Raw genomic sequence first — 15,000 nt, 5'->3', positions numbered from 1 at the left:
TAACTATGAGCTTTTCTTCCTGACTCTTGTTGCCGTTAATCTCTCAAGCAACAAACTATAAGTCCCTTTGTGGTAAAGTCCCACCCTCTTGCCAAGAAGCGGGCACTTTCCTGTCTTTCCCCTTGGTCTTTGCTCTTAAAAATAAAACAAAGCTATTAATGGGTATTAAATACTGAGCTGGGATGAGATCATTTTCTCCTATCAACGAACGCTAACGTCACTGGCAAGAAGCCAAATGCCTAGTGCCGAAAAACAATCACTGATAATGGGTACTAAAAATTATAGAAAGAAAACGGCAAACAAAACACTGCCTTAAGGAACACCATCCATGGCTGGTCTAGGCTCTCTAAGAGAACATCAACATTACCAAATCGCAGAAAAACGCCAGAATGAATTTAAACGAGGAACATCAAAGTGGTCTTGGATAAAACTTGCACGATCTAAAATGGTCGTAAAAGTATATATTTCCTCTCCCGCAAACTGACAGCATAAAAGAAAAAATTCTAGGTTCAAAGAGTCTCAAGAGTACTAAAAAACGGGAAGATTTCCTGGTAATAAACGCTCGACATTAAAATGAACGCGTATCTAGTAGTTCTTCCAAAGCCAGCAGGGATTTTTATTTTGAAGTCCTTTAGTAAAATAAACTTCATGTTATTCATAGCTTCTAGATTCAAACATTCATATTCTTCATTTACTTATCAATATGATATTTAATGTTATGAATACTTTCGTTGCAGCGTTCTTCTTTCGTCTTATTGTGTTGGTAACTTATTTTTCGATATTTTTCAATATTTTCTCACACCCCGGTAAAGACTTTCTAGTATTTTGTCACGTTTAAGACTGTCAAAACTCATAGATAAAATAATGATGTCCAAACCCTCACAGAATAAAAATGTGTAACTCATTTTTCAATATTTTTTCATACCCCGGTAAAAATTTTCTAGTATTTTTGTTGGTTTTAAACATTTTAAAAGTCATAAATCAAATTATGACGTCAAAAAGTTTCTTACAACAAAAATGATAGGCCTAAATATAAACAAACATTTTTAATATCAATTCACTTTCCAATATCCTCAAACACATCAAGATCACAGCAACTCCCTATCGTTACCTTAAACGATTTTGATTAGAAACAATTCCCTTTTCGCAAGAGGATACAATAGGATCGAATAAAATAAAAAGTTGAGGCCTAAGGCCAAGCACTAGGAACTGAGGCTATTCAGCGATGAAAGTGAGATTGAGAGTAAATGGTTTTAAAGGTGCAATAGGAGGAAAACCTCGCAGTTGCAACATGAACAATTGTTAGGAGAAAGTTGAGGAAAGTAAGATGGAAGATAGACAATATGAACGGAGGTACTGTAAAAAGAACGAAAGAGTTTGCAGCTAGGGGCAGAAGGGACGCTGAAAAGAACCTTGAGTAATGTCTACAGTACACCGCGTGAGGTGCATTGACGGTACTACCTCCCTAGGGGGCATTTCGCAACAGGATGGATACACCCTAAAAATCAAATGGAAACTAATTACTGAAGGTGCACTAATAAAAAAATGCTTGCCTAGCAAAAACTTGTATCTAAACGCACCAGAAAATAAAAAGAAAGAGAAGAAGAAATTGGAATTGAACGAGATATCTCATCTGGACCAGAGAATTTTAAACGGAGTCTTTGTGAGAACTTAATTGAAAAACGAAATTACCTTATAATTGCTTGATCTGACTTCCACGTGTCCTTTTTTCACGTCGAGAGAAGAATCCCTGAAAAAGAAAGATGATAAAATCGTTATTATTATTATTATTATTATTATTATTATTATTATTATTATTATTATTATTATTATTATTATTATTATTATTATTATTATTATTATTATTATTATTATTATTATTATTCAGAAGATGAACCCTATTCATGTGGAAGAAGCCCACAGGGGCCACTGACTTGAAATTCAAACTTCCAAAGAATATGGTGTTCATTAGGAATAAGTAAGAGGAGGTAATGGGAAATACAGAAAGAAGAGATCTCACTTATTTAAAAAAAATAAAAATAAATTAATAAATAGATAAAAATGTAATAAAATGCAAGGAGAATAGAATTAGGGTAGTAATGCATTGCATCTTCGCTTGAACGTTTGAAGTACCAGTTGCACGACATCCTCAGGGAGACTGTTCCACAATTCTTACATGGTCTTACATGGTCTTACATGGTCTTATAGTTCGTTTGGGTTGCCCCAGGTCCCTCAGTGTGAGGCACCTCTGATGTCTACCAGAGAATTGCTAATGCATCTTCCGGTATATTTTGCATCTTCCAATCTTGGATGGTCTGGGATGCATCTTAGATATTTGTCGAGCTTATTCTTAAACACATCTACGCTCACTCCTGATATGTTTCAGATGAGCTGCTGGTAGCACACTGAATAGATGCTGCATTATCGATGCTGGTGCGTGGTGGATTAATGTCCTGTGTGCTTTCCTTAGTTTTCCTGGTATAGTTTTGGGCACTATTAATCTATCTCTGCTTGCTCTTTCTGATATTTTTAGCTCCATGATGTTTTCGGTAATTCCTTCTATCTGTTTCCATGCCTGGATTATCACGTAGCGTTCTCTTCTCCTTTCGAGACTATATAAATCTAAGAATTGTAGTCTTTCCCAGTAGTCAAGGTCCTTAACTTCTTCTATTCTAGCTGTAAAGGACCTTGTACACTCTCTATTTGTGCAATATCCTTTTGCAGTGTGGGTACCATATTATATTGCAATATTCAAGTGACTACATACATACGTTTTATAAAGCATAATCATGTGTTTGGCTTTTCTTGTTTTGAAGTGCCGGAACAACATTCCCATCTATGCTTTGCATTTTGCCAATAGCATTGCTATTTGATCATTGCATAACATATCCCTATTCAACATCACACCAAGGTCTTTAACTGCTTCCTTATTTGTGATTTTCTCATTATTAGGTCCTTTATATGCATATAGCATTCCTTCTTTATCACCATAGTTTATTGATTCAAATTTATCAGAGCAATACCATCCTATTTACCTCTGCCCATTTATATATTTTGTTTAGGTCTCTTTGTAGCGAGTCCTATCTTCATCACAAGTAATTTCTCTACTTATTCTTGTGTCATCAGCGAAACTTCACTACCGAGTCCTAACATTACTGTCTATGTCTGCAATCATAATCACAAACAGCAATGCAGCTAACACCATACCTTGTGGCACACCGGATATTACCTTAGCTTCATCCAATTTCTTGTCGCTTGCAATCACTATCTGTTTTCTGTTTTGCAAAAATTCTTTCATCCATCTTCGTACTTTGTCCACGATGTTATGTTTTCATATTTTTATATATGCTTTCATGGTGGACTAACAGTTGGGGTTGTGTACTTTTTCCGGGTACAAAACCATGTTGTCCTATATTAAACAAACTATTTTTCATTAAATGTTTCATTATATTTTTTCATTACCCTTTCATAAACTTTTCATAATATGAGATGTCAGACTCACAGGCCTATAATTACTTTTTCTAGTCTGGATCCATTCTTTGAAAATTGGGGTAATATATGCTAATTTGTGCTCATCATAAATCTTGCCTGTATCTACACTTTGTCTTAATAATATTGTGAGCGGCTTTGGCGCGATTGAATGAACCACTTTCTTTAACAAAATGGCAGGTATGCTGCCTGGTCCTGCTGCTGATCCATTTTAATTTCATTAATAGCCTGCACAATATCGGCTTCATTAATAACTATGTCCAATAAATATTCACTATTTTCATCTCTTATTTCTGTATCATTATCTTCATTATCAATTCTAGGTGTAAATTCACTCATATCTTTCTGCTAATATGTTACATATTGCATTTTTTCATTCGTTAATTGCCATTCAATTCTTAGAGGGCCTATTTCTACTCTTATTTTATTCATCTTTTTCGCATATTAGTAAAAAATTTTTGGGTTTTGCTTGATATTTTGTAGGATCTTTTCTTCTAGGTCCCGTTTTTCATTTTCCTTTGACTGTATAATCTTTTGTTCTGCATTTTCTATCTTACCTTTTAGTTCCATCACTTTCCATGCATTCTTTTCTTTTGCAAGAGCTCTTTTCCACTTTCTGATTTTCTGGAACAGGATCCTTCTGTCTCTTGGTATGCATGACTGATGTTTACTTTTCTTCTTTGGTATATATTTATCCACTATTTTCTCTAATATTTTATATAATATATCCCTATTTACCTGTATATTATCACTTATGAATATGTTTTCCCAGTCTTTGTTTAATTCTTCATTTATTTCTGACCAATTTATATTCTTACTATAGAAATTGTATTTTCCATATCCTTCCCACTTTTTTGACTCTTGCTTATCTCTGTTTCACTTGCTTTGGAATGGACTGTTAATTCTAAGACATTATGGTCTGAAATACTTGTATTATATACTATTATATCTTTAACATGATTCACCTCGTTCACAAATGCTAGGTCTAAAATATTATCCTTTCTTGTTGGCAGGTGATTTATTTGGTGGCTGTTATGTTCTAGTAGCATATCTAATAGTTTTTCAAATTACCTCTTATCTTCTGCGCTACTATTACTCTTTTTTATATGTATAAATACAACCACAATCTCCTATTCGTTCTTTCCAATCTACGAAAGGAAAGTTAATGTCTCCGGATATGAATATATTCCATTTTTTGTGATTTATACATATATCGTCTAATTTGTCTATTATTATATCAAACTCTTTAGTATTAGGGGGTCTCTATATTACGATGTTCACTAATTTTTCATATTCAAATTCTACCGCTATTAATTCCCATTCTGTGTTACTAAATTGCTCACAGATTTTTCCTTGATTTACGTCTCTCCCATATATCGCGGTTCCCCCTTGATTCTTATTTTTTTCTATCTGACCTATAAGTTTGGAAACCCTTTATCTGATCATCATTACCAGTCTCTTGGGAGTACCAGGTTTCACTTATATTCATTATATCTATTTTTTTTAGTTTGGCTTAGTTCTTCTAAGAACTCTATTTTTTTTTTGAGTTACTTGAAACTAAACCCTGTGCATTCATCACTATGATGGTTTGCATTTTATCCCCATTGTCTAATATGGGTGATAATAAGGATTTTCCCATGTCTCTTTCCTGTTCTGATATGTTGTTCTTTTCTTCATTTCCATAACTTCGGACATTAAAAAATCCAATTTTTCCAATATAGTTGATCTTCCACCTTCATATTTATTCATTTTGTGTTTGTACCTGCATCTATCTCCATATCTGCACCATCCTTTTGCATCGTAGATACATTGCTTTGTTGCACTGTACCTCGGTGCTGATGCCTCATATCATGATGCTGACGTTTTATAATGTGGTGCTGGCTTGCTTTTTTCCTTCGTCTCATACTCTTTTTTTCTTTCTTTATTTGTTTCATTTTTACTTTGATTTTTGATATGTATTTGATTTTGATTTTCGTTCTTCATGGCTACAGAATGCATATACCTGCACTTTTTGTTGAATCTGCACACTTTTCCTTCTCTCAAGTTTCTACATATTTTTGGATGTAGATCGCTGCATTCAACCTCATATCCGTCTAGATATGCACATTTGCCATAAATCTCATAGTTGTGACATATCTTGGGATGTTTGTAGTGACATCTTTCACCGAATCTGCAGTTCCCTCTTTTCAAAAGAGTGCAGACTATGTCTTTCTTTTCTCTTTTTTCTTGCTCTTTCCCGACAGTATGTATATCTGGGTACAACCTCTTTGGGATTTTATTTTGGTTTGTCATTTCATAGTTTATTTTTTCGTATGTATGCTGTTGTATTGCCTCATGTGTAGAGTCTCTGAGTTTCTCTGCATCCATACTCTTATCCTGTTCTTTGTTTTTGTTATTGTTTTCTATGTTTTTAATCTTATTTTCTTCTACTTCGTTTTCCTCTTCTTCCTCTTCCGCATTTTCTTCATCCTCGACTATTTGTACATTAAGTGTTGACTTAATAACATTGTCTATCCATATTAGACACGTTGAGCAAAATACTTTTGTGTCCTTTTTCTTATTTTGCTGTACTTCTGCGCATGTAGGGTGAGTTGGTACGTGGCATGCACAGCATTTCCTTATCAGGTTTTGTGGATTTACAATGTTATACCACACATTAAATAGACTGCATGCTTTAGGCATTCGTTTTCCTATTGCATCAATCAGTATATTCACCTTGTTCATTTTCTTTGTCGGAATGTGTTGATTGATGTAGATTTTCTTTGTAAGTCTCTTGATCACTTGGACTTTCTTTGGGATTCCTTCAATTATTTTCATTATGTTTTCTGCTAACTTGTTGCAGCTTGTAGGATCATATCCTTTCACTATGTCCGTGTATGTTTTTGCATCTTTTTGGTTGGAGTTGTTATTGATCTCAACGATAAGAAACCCCAGCTCCCTTCTTACCAATTCATCATATTGGTAGTCTGCTAGGCAAGCTAAATGTCTCCATCTTTTGCTGCTGTTGTTGCTAGACATTTCCATGATGCTCAATTTCTAATATTTCACTCGAAAAAAAAAAAACACCTTAGTCGACGCTTTATCGTGCTATTCTGACTTTAATCACCGACAGTTCACGAACACTTCTAGCTATAGACCACTCGCTAGTCGTATGTTATACACGTGAAATCGGGTTGATTATTCAGACCAAGAACGAATGCGTCTTCAGACCAAGAATGGGCACTTCGAGAGAGGTGTGAGGAATAAAGGGCCTCCGGAACTGAGAAGCTCTACAGCGAGGCACGTTTACAGCACATTGGTGGTGCTGCTCAGAGAATCTGGTTGATCTCGGCAGGAAAAGGGGATCAGGGATCAGTTGAGGTACCGCTGTACTATACTAGATTTTGACGACTGATTACCTGAAGTTCAGTGTTCACACTTGACAGCGAGTTGCGATATCCTTGAATAAAATAAATATTATGCCAGGAAGCGGCAAACTGAAAATCGTCCAGTGTCACGCCACCTCCCGATGCTGACGTGTTGTGCTTTTCAAATGCAAGCACCTTTTTCATAAACACACCACTGAACTACCCTCTAAATCCTCTTTCACACTGAGATAATTTAATCTGTATCATATAAGCATTACTATTGTCATTAATATTATTATGATTATCGAAACTTTAAGTACATATTAATAGTTACTTTGTTACATATAAGGTACCACTACTGAACTACAATTTGACCAATGATTAACTGAAGTTCAGTGTTTACACTTGATGGTGAGTTGCACGTGGAAAAGAACTGAATCTGAGCTGACAATCAAACGTAAGGCCTTGACGTTCCTAGCTGTGAATTAAACTGACCTGAACCTCGGATCGTCAAATTAGGAAGTTTTAACTTAATGGCTGATATTGTATGAAAAATAAATATTTTTTTTGCCTCAGATAACAGGTAAATATTATGCTTTCTAATCTGCAGACGGGTAAGTGATATAGGACTTTGTTTCCAAAAATGATCAACAACTTATTGTAGAGAATTGCCACCGAATTAATTCTTTGTCATCAAAGCCGTAAAACATCTTTTCGAACTAACCAGCTATGTCACTGACCGACTCTACCGTACACAACCAGTGAAAGATCTTTTCTAACATTTAAACAAGACGCTTCTGCCATAAACAGCCGTAATTAACTGGAATCTCGCGTGTTGAACTTCTGCCGCGCGCTCGCTGTTACATAATGAGATTTTCCTCTTCCATACCACGCGTTAAATACCACTAAATATCAGCCCCACAACCTTCGTCTGCTACTGAAGGGTAAATGTCAAAGTTTTCCTCGCCACGGGAGGACTACAGAACCTCAGTAAATGCGGTACTAATAAAGGTCTCATAAGTTTCTAAGCAGCGTCCCTTCGTCCTCCTGTAAACTGCCGTGTTTTAGGCTTAGAATCCATTTTCCTTTGCGTTCTTTACACATGTCTAAATTCCTCATCTTTGTTTTGCTTTAATCTCAACCTTCTATTGGAGGAGTGGAATGGAATATAAAGTTTAGGCCAAAGACCAAGCGCTGGGACCTATGATGAGGTCATTCAGCGCTGAAAGCGAAACTGAGAGTAAAAAAGGTTTGAAAGTGTAACAGGAGGAAAAAACATCGCAGTTGCCCTATGAAACAATTGTTAGGAGATGGCTGAGGAAAGTACGACGGGAGAAACGGAATATGAACGGAGCTACAGTCAAAGGAATGAAACGGAATGCAGCTAGCGGCCGAAAGGACGCTGCAAAGAACCTCAAGCAATGCCAACACCCGCCCTACGGAAACCTTTTACTATAGAATGAATCCTTCCTGGCGGACCTGTAAATTTCTTGATATGTGACACAGTCGTGATGTAGCTCGGGTAATCTTTATCAAAGGGAATAGAATTTCGAAGCGAGATTTGAGACCACTGGAACTTCACGGCTGTGATGTGTAGAAACATGTACGATAGGTGGAACTGGATATGTTTATGGTGAGCCACTGTTCTGTCCATGTGTCTGTCTGTAAGTCTGTTTGTCCGTCTAGCTCGTACTTCTCTCTCTAAGCCCGTCTGATGACGGTAATCTTACTAAAGGAAAGACCGAATTCATTCAAATTCCCATAAATAAGATAATATAATGATCTTACAAAACTTAAAAACGTAATGTAGATAAACGTCTTAATTTTAAGAATAAAATGACCGACTTTATTTTTGAGAAAAACTAAAAAAATTTAAAAATTCCAAAAAATACGATTGAAATGACTAATAAATGTGCTTCTTATAATGTTACACGGAACTGAGTATTTGTATACAAGGAAGCCTCATTAGAATATGATGGCTCTAGATATCTTTCTCTTTTTCATAATTTTATTGTCATTGGGTTATTCGAGAGAGAGAGAGAGAGAGAGAGAGAGAGAGAGAGAGAGAGAGAGAGAGAGAGAGAGAGAGGTGAATGTTTTACTAAGCAGTGACCCGATTGCACGAGAGAGAGAGAGAGAGAGAGAGAGAGAGAGAGAGAGAGAGAGAGAGAGAGAGAGAGAGAGAGAGATTAGTGGTGAATGCTTTATAAAGAAGAGTGACCCCTCTTGCACGAGAGAGAGAGAGAGAGAGAGAGAGAGAGAGAGAGGTGAATATTTTACTAGGCTCCCTCTCTCTCTCAGAGTGACTATTCCACGAGAGAGAGAGAGAGAGAGAGAGAGAGAGAGAGAGAGAGAGAGAGAGAGAGAGAGAGAGAAAATTCATAAACCTCCACAGACATATCTCCGCGCCAGCGACCTGCTACCTATACCTTTCAGAGTCGCATTGACAGCTCATACCAGTGTCGTCCACCTGACTTAACATTAAAACCGAGCTGTCGACTGCGGTCTACCTACCTGCCAGATACGGTCAGGCCGTTTACAGTCGAAACGGCTGGGAATTTCTCCGTGCCGAAGGCTAGACAGGTGATCTATATACCAGAAAATAGATTGGAAGTGGATGGTATATCAGAAAATTGATTAAAAGCGGGGGATGTACAATGTAGATAAAATAAAGGATACCCAGTTTACGTTTCAAAACGGTCAGGCTGTTTACTGTCAGAACGGTTGAGAATTTCACGGTGCCGAAAGGCAGATAGGTGATCCCTATACCAGAAAACAGATTAAAAACGTAGGATATGGAAGTTGTGAAATTAACAATTGTGGAATAAATAAAGGATGCTTAATTTGTGTTTAAACGGTCAGGCTGTTTATATTTGAAACGGCTGGGAATTTTTCGGTGCCGAAGGCTAGACAGGTGATCCCTATAACAGAAAATAGATTAAAAGTGGTAGGATACGCAAGTTATGAAATGAACAATTTAGATTAAATAAAGGATGCTTAATCTATGTATGAAAGAGGTCAGGCTGTTTATAGTCGAGATGGTTGGGTATTTTTCTGTGTTAAATGGCAGAAAAGTGATCTGTATGTCAGAAAACATATTTAAAAAATGTGGTAGGATGTGCAAGCTATACAGCTGATAATCCAAATAAAATGAAAGATATTTAATCTATATATTAAAATGATGTAGAGCGAAGGTCAGATGTGTTTAACTTTAGAATTAAAGATATAAGGTGGATATATAAGTTAAACAAATGATTAAATATGGAGCAGGCATCTTATATTAACTGAAACAAAACATCTAAAATTCTGAAAAGCTGAAGGCATTTTAGGAATAAATGAAGATATAAAAGGAATATACAAAACAAAATGATATAAAATAGAGGTTATGATATATCTGAATATATAAAGTATACAAAATGGAGATAAGTTACTGATTGTAACGAGGTAATCCTAGGATTAAATTATGTTATATAAAAAGGTATAAAATAACGTAAGTTAATTATCAAAAATGCAGCAAAAATGAAGGCATATATTGTATTTTTAATGGATGACAAGTACTTTATAAAACATCGATCACAAGACTCATGACATGACCCAAATATAAAAAAAATGGATTTAAAGTTGAAGAATGTTACATATCAGAAAAAGGACATAAAACGAAAAACTGTTAACTAACAGCATATTAAAGAATATGAAAGGGATGTTATACAATGTATATGCTGAGTATGACGTAATGCATCCTAAAATGTGTGAATGTACATGTCAAAGTATAAACACACACACGCACACACACACACACACACACACAGAGAGAGAGAGAGAGAGAGAGAGAGAGAGAGAGAGAGAGATCCAATCCTTCATATGTCCATTCCTCACACGAGGGTTCCAGGAATGAAATAAAATCAAAATCAATTAGAAATAAAGTTAAGGGGGAACGAAGGAAGTATAAAATCCCTAATGGCACATGAAAGGTCCGAGTTGAAACGTCTCTATGGAAGAACAACTCAGAAACTGGTAAAAGTATATACGAAAGAAAACCAGAAACAGAAAGCTGGAACGACGTATAAATTTCAATACATGACGACGAGGGGAAACGTAATAATAATAATAATAATAATAATAATAATAATAATAATAATAATAATAATAATAATAATAATAATAATAATAATAATTATTATTATTATTATTATTATTATTAAGAAAATTAATTCTGTTCATATGGAAGAAGCCCAAATGGGCCACTGACTCGAAATTCAAGCTTACTGAGAATATGATGTCCATTTGAAAGAAGTAACAGAAGGTAATAGGAGATACAGAAAGAAGAGATTAATCATTAGAAAAGGAAAAAAACTAACCGATTAATAAATGGATAGATAAAAATGTAAGTAAATTATAAAATACAGGAGGAATGCTTTAGGGTAGCAATGCACTGTAACTTCGCCAAATAATTGTTGTGAGAATATGATGAGACAAAGTGTCCCAGGAACGGTTTTTGTAAACGAATTTTCCAGTGACTTAAATTGAACTGTGGATTTGTGGAAGGAAAATTTGAGGAGGAATAAAAGGAAAATTTGAAGAGGAATAAAAGGAAAATTTGAGGAAGAATAAAATGGAAATTTGGAGAGGAATAAAAGGAAAATTTGAGGAGGAATAAAAGGAAAATTTGGGGGAGGATAAAACGAAAATTTGAGGAGGAATAAAAGGAAAATTTGGGGAGGAATAAAAGGAAAATTTGAGGAGGAATAAAAGGAAAATTTGAGGAGGAATAAAAGGAAAATTTGGGGAGGAAGAAAAGGAAAATTTGAGGAGGAATAAAAGGAAAATTTGAGGAGGAATAAAAGGAAAATTTGGGGAGGAATAAAAGGAAAATTTGGGGAGGAATAAAAGGAAAATTTGAAGAAGAATAAAATGAAAATTTGGGGAGGAATAAAAGGATAATTTGAGGAGGAATAAAAGGAAAATTTGAGGAGGAATAAAAGGAAAATTTGAGGAGAAATAAAAGGAAAATGTGATGAGGAATAAAAGGAAAATTTGTGGATGAATAAAAGGAAAATTTGAGGAGGAATAAAAGGAAAATTTGGGGAGGAAGAAAAGGAAAATTTGAGGAGGAATAAAAGGAAAATTTGAGGAGGAATAAAAGGAAAATTTGAGGAGGAATAAAAGGAAAATTTGGGGAGGAATAAAAGGAAAATTTGTGGATGAATAAAAGGAAAATTTGAGGAGGAATAAAAGGAAAATTTGAGGAGGAAGAAAAGGAAAATTTGAGGAGGAATAAAAGGAAAATTTGAGGAGGAATAAAATGAAAATTTTGGGAGAAATAAAAGGAAAATTTGAGGAGGAATAAAAGGAAAATTTGAGGAGGAATAAAAGGAAAATTTGGGGAGGAATAAAAGGAAAATTTGAGGAGGAAGAAAATGAAAATTTGAGGAGGAAGAAAAGGAAAATTTGAGGAGGAATAAAAGGAAAATTTGATGAGGAATAAAAGGAAAATTTGAGGAGGAAGAAAAGGAAAATGTGAGGAGGAAGGAAAGGAAAATTTGAGGAGGAATAAAAGGAAAATTTGAGGAGGAATAAAAGGAAAATTTGAGGAGGAATAACGAGGAATAACAGAGACACTACAAAGAGCGCAAATATTGTTGAAGTCTTAATTAACTCTGCAACAAAAATAAGTTTAATACGAAAAAGAGGCTGGCTTTGATTCTGAAATGTCAAGACGTGAAAATATGTTACATCCATCTTCAATGAACATTTGCAACTTGGATAAACACAAACAATAAGTAAAAGGGAAAAGTATTTCTTCAGCAGTTACGTGTTTGCCTAGGTAGGTGTGTATGTGTGTGTGTGTATGTGGGTAGAGATGTATGGATGTGTGCGTGTGTGTGTATGGGTATAGATGTAGGATTTGTGTGTGTGTGTATCGGAATAAATGTATGGATGTGTGTGTGTGGGTATGGGTACAGATGTATGGATGTGTGTGTGTGTGTGTGTGTGTGTGAGAGAGAGAGAGAGTGGTGTGTGTGTGTGTGTGTGTGTGTGTGTGTGTGAGAGAGAGAGAGAGAGAGAGAGAGAGAGAGAGAGAGAGAGAGAAAGTATATCCTACATTCCTTCCTAATCCAAGATTTCTAGAGATTCCCTCCTCTGCTCCAAAAGAAAAAAAAAAAGAAAAGAAAAAGGAAAAGATGAAGGAGAAAGCAGGGAAAGCGAAAACCCTAATGGCACATGAAAGCTGGGAGTTGAAACGTCTCTATGGATGAGGCAATCCGCCGACGCACGCGGGGGCATACACAACACGAAACGGAAAACGAAAAGGATATGAAAAGGACACGAAAAGGATACGAAAAGGATGTGAAAAGGACACGAAAAGGATACGAAAAGGATATGAAAAGGATATGAAAAGGACACGAAAAGGATACGAAAAGGATATGAAAAGGATATGAAAAGGACACGAAAAGGATACGAAAAGGATATGAAAAGGATATGAAAAGGACACGAAAAGGATACGAAAAGGATATGAAAAGGACACGAAAAGGATACGAAAAGGATACGAAAAGGATATGAAAAGGATACGAAAAGGACACATAAAGGACATAAAAAGGACACTAAAATGATACGAAAAGGAAACGAAAAAGAAACGAAAAGGACACGAAAAGGACACGAAAAGGATACGAAAAGGACACGAGGAGGACACCAAAAGGAAACGAAAAGGACACGAAAAGGACATGGAAAGGACACGAAAAGGACACGAAAAGGATACGAAAAGGACATGAGGAGGACACCAAAAGGAAACGAAAAGGACACGAAAAGGACATGGAAAGGACACGAAAAGGATACGAAAAGGACACGAGGAGGACACCAAAAGGAAACGAAAAGGACATGGAAAGGACACGAAAAGGATACGAAAAGGACATGAGGAGGACACCAAAAGGACACCAAAAGGAAACGAAAAGGACGCGAAAAGGACATGGAAAGGACACGAAAAGGATACGAAAAGGACTTGGGGAAATAAGGAGCTGGGGTGAAATGCGCAAATGTCCGTCCGCCGACGCGTCCTAATGCAAGGCATTGGAGATGTCAGTATTGTCATGATGAAAAAACATAAGAAAATAATTAAAATCACTTTCTTTTATTAGTTTTTTTATTTAAAATTGAGCTTTTGTGAAGGAACTTTGAAATAATATTCGTAGAAGGAATTAAAAATATCTTTTTTAATTAGCTGGTTTTTAAGAATTTATGATGGAGGATAGTATAAAAAATTGAGCTTTTGTTACGGGATTCTGGGATAAAACCAACAGAAGGAATTAAAAACATTCGTTTTATTAGTGCCTTATTCAAAGACTGATGAAGAAAAATAGTATAAAAAAAATTAAAACACGCTTTTATTAAAATGCACTGAAAAGTAAAAATAATTTTTTGAGACACCAGGACTGTCTTACAATTAATCATGTCTAAACGAATAAAAGCGTGGGTGCCAAACGTGGAAGGAAATGCTACAAGAAAAGAAATATATGTTTTTATTTCTTGTGGCATTTCCTTCTACGTTTGGCGCCCACGCTTTTATTTTTGTAGACAAGATTATGCTTGGCGTCCACGCTTTTATTTTTGTAGACATGATTAATTGTAAGAAAATCCTGATGTCTCGAAAATTATATTTTTTTTTTTTAGTGCATTTTAATAAGAGCGTATTTTAAAATTTTTATATATTTTTTATTTTATATTTTTTAGTTTTGACAGAAACTGTAACCAATTTATGATCGTAGCTAACGAAATCGAGCCAAAGAAAGTTTGAAAAACCCGTAGAGTTATTAACTTATTCTACCGAGTCAAAGACGTTGTGAAAAATCCGAAGAGTTTCATACAAATCCTGATACTGGGGAGGTCACTGTAGGGTCACTCAGAGGTCACTGCTGGCCTACTGATCATGGGTTGTATTGTCACCGGAATTGGGGTAACCATGCAAAATTTCATGTCCATTGGACGAAGGGAACAGGTCGAAAATTGAGTTACAAGTTTTGACCCAGACAGACAGACAAAAAAGCAAGCTAATTAAAAGCGTATAAAAATTGGGCTTTTATGGAGGAAATTTGGAATAAATTCACAAAATGATAAAAGGAAATTTGAAATAATATTCAAAGTAGGAATGAAAAATATATTTTTAATTAGT

The 15,000-nt window shown here is 35.4% G+C and overlaps 1 long non-coding RNA gene across 1 annotated transcript in view; it reads right to left on the bottom strand.

Annotated features, from left to right (window-relative positions):
- LOC136833556 (uncharacterized) overlaps positions 1 to 15,000 on the bottom strand; it is a 231,930-nt gene that overhangs the window by 34,288 nt on the left and 182,642 nt on the right. Inside the window, exon 3 of the long non-coding RNA XR_010851504.1 lies at positions 1,693 to 1,750. This is a non-coding gene — a long non-coding RNA (uncharacterized lncRNA). The remainder of the gene's footprint in view (positions 1 to 1,692; positions 1,751 to 15,000) is intronic.

Source organism: Macrobrachium rosenbergii, chromosome 51, assembly GCF_040412425.1.
Source record: "Macrobrachium rosenbergii isolate ZJJX-2024 chromosome 51, ASM4041242v1, whole genome shotgun sequence".
Classification (NCBI taxonomy): Eukaryota; Metazoa; Arthropoda; class Malacostraca; order Decapoda; family Palaemonidae; genus Macrobrachium; species Macrobrachium rosenbergii.
The sequence above is the reverse complement of the archived record's forward strand: the minus strand, read 5'-3'. Positions and strand labels throughout refer to the sequence as shown.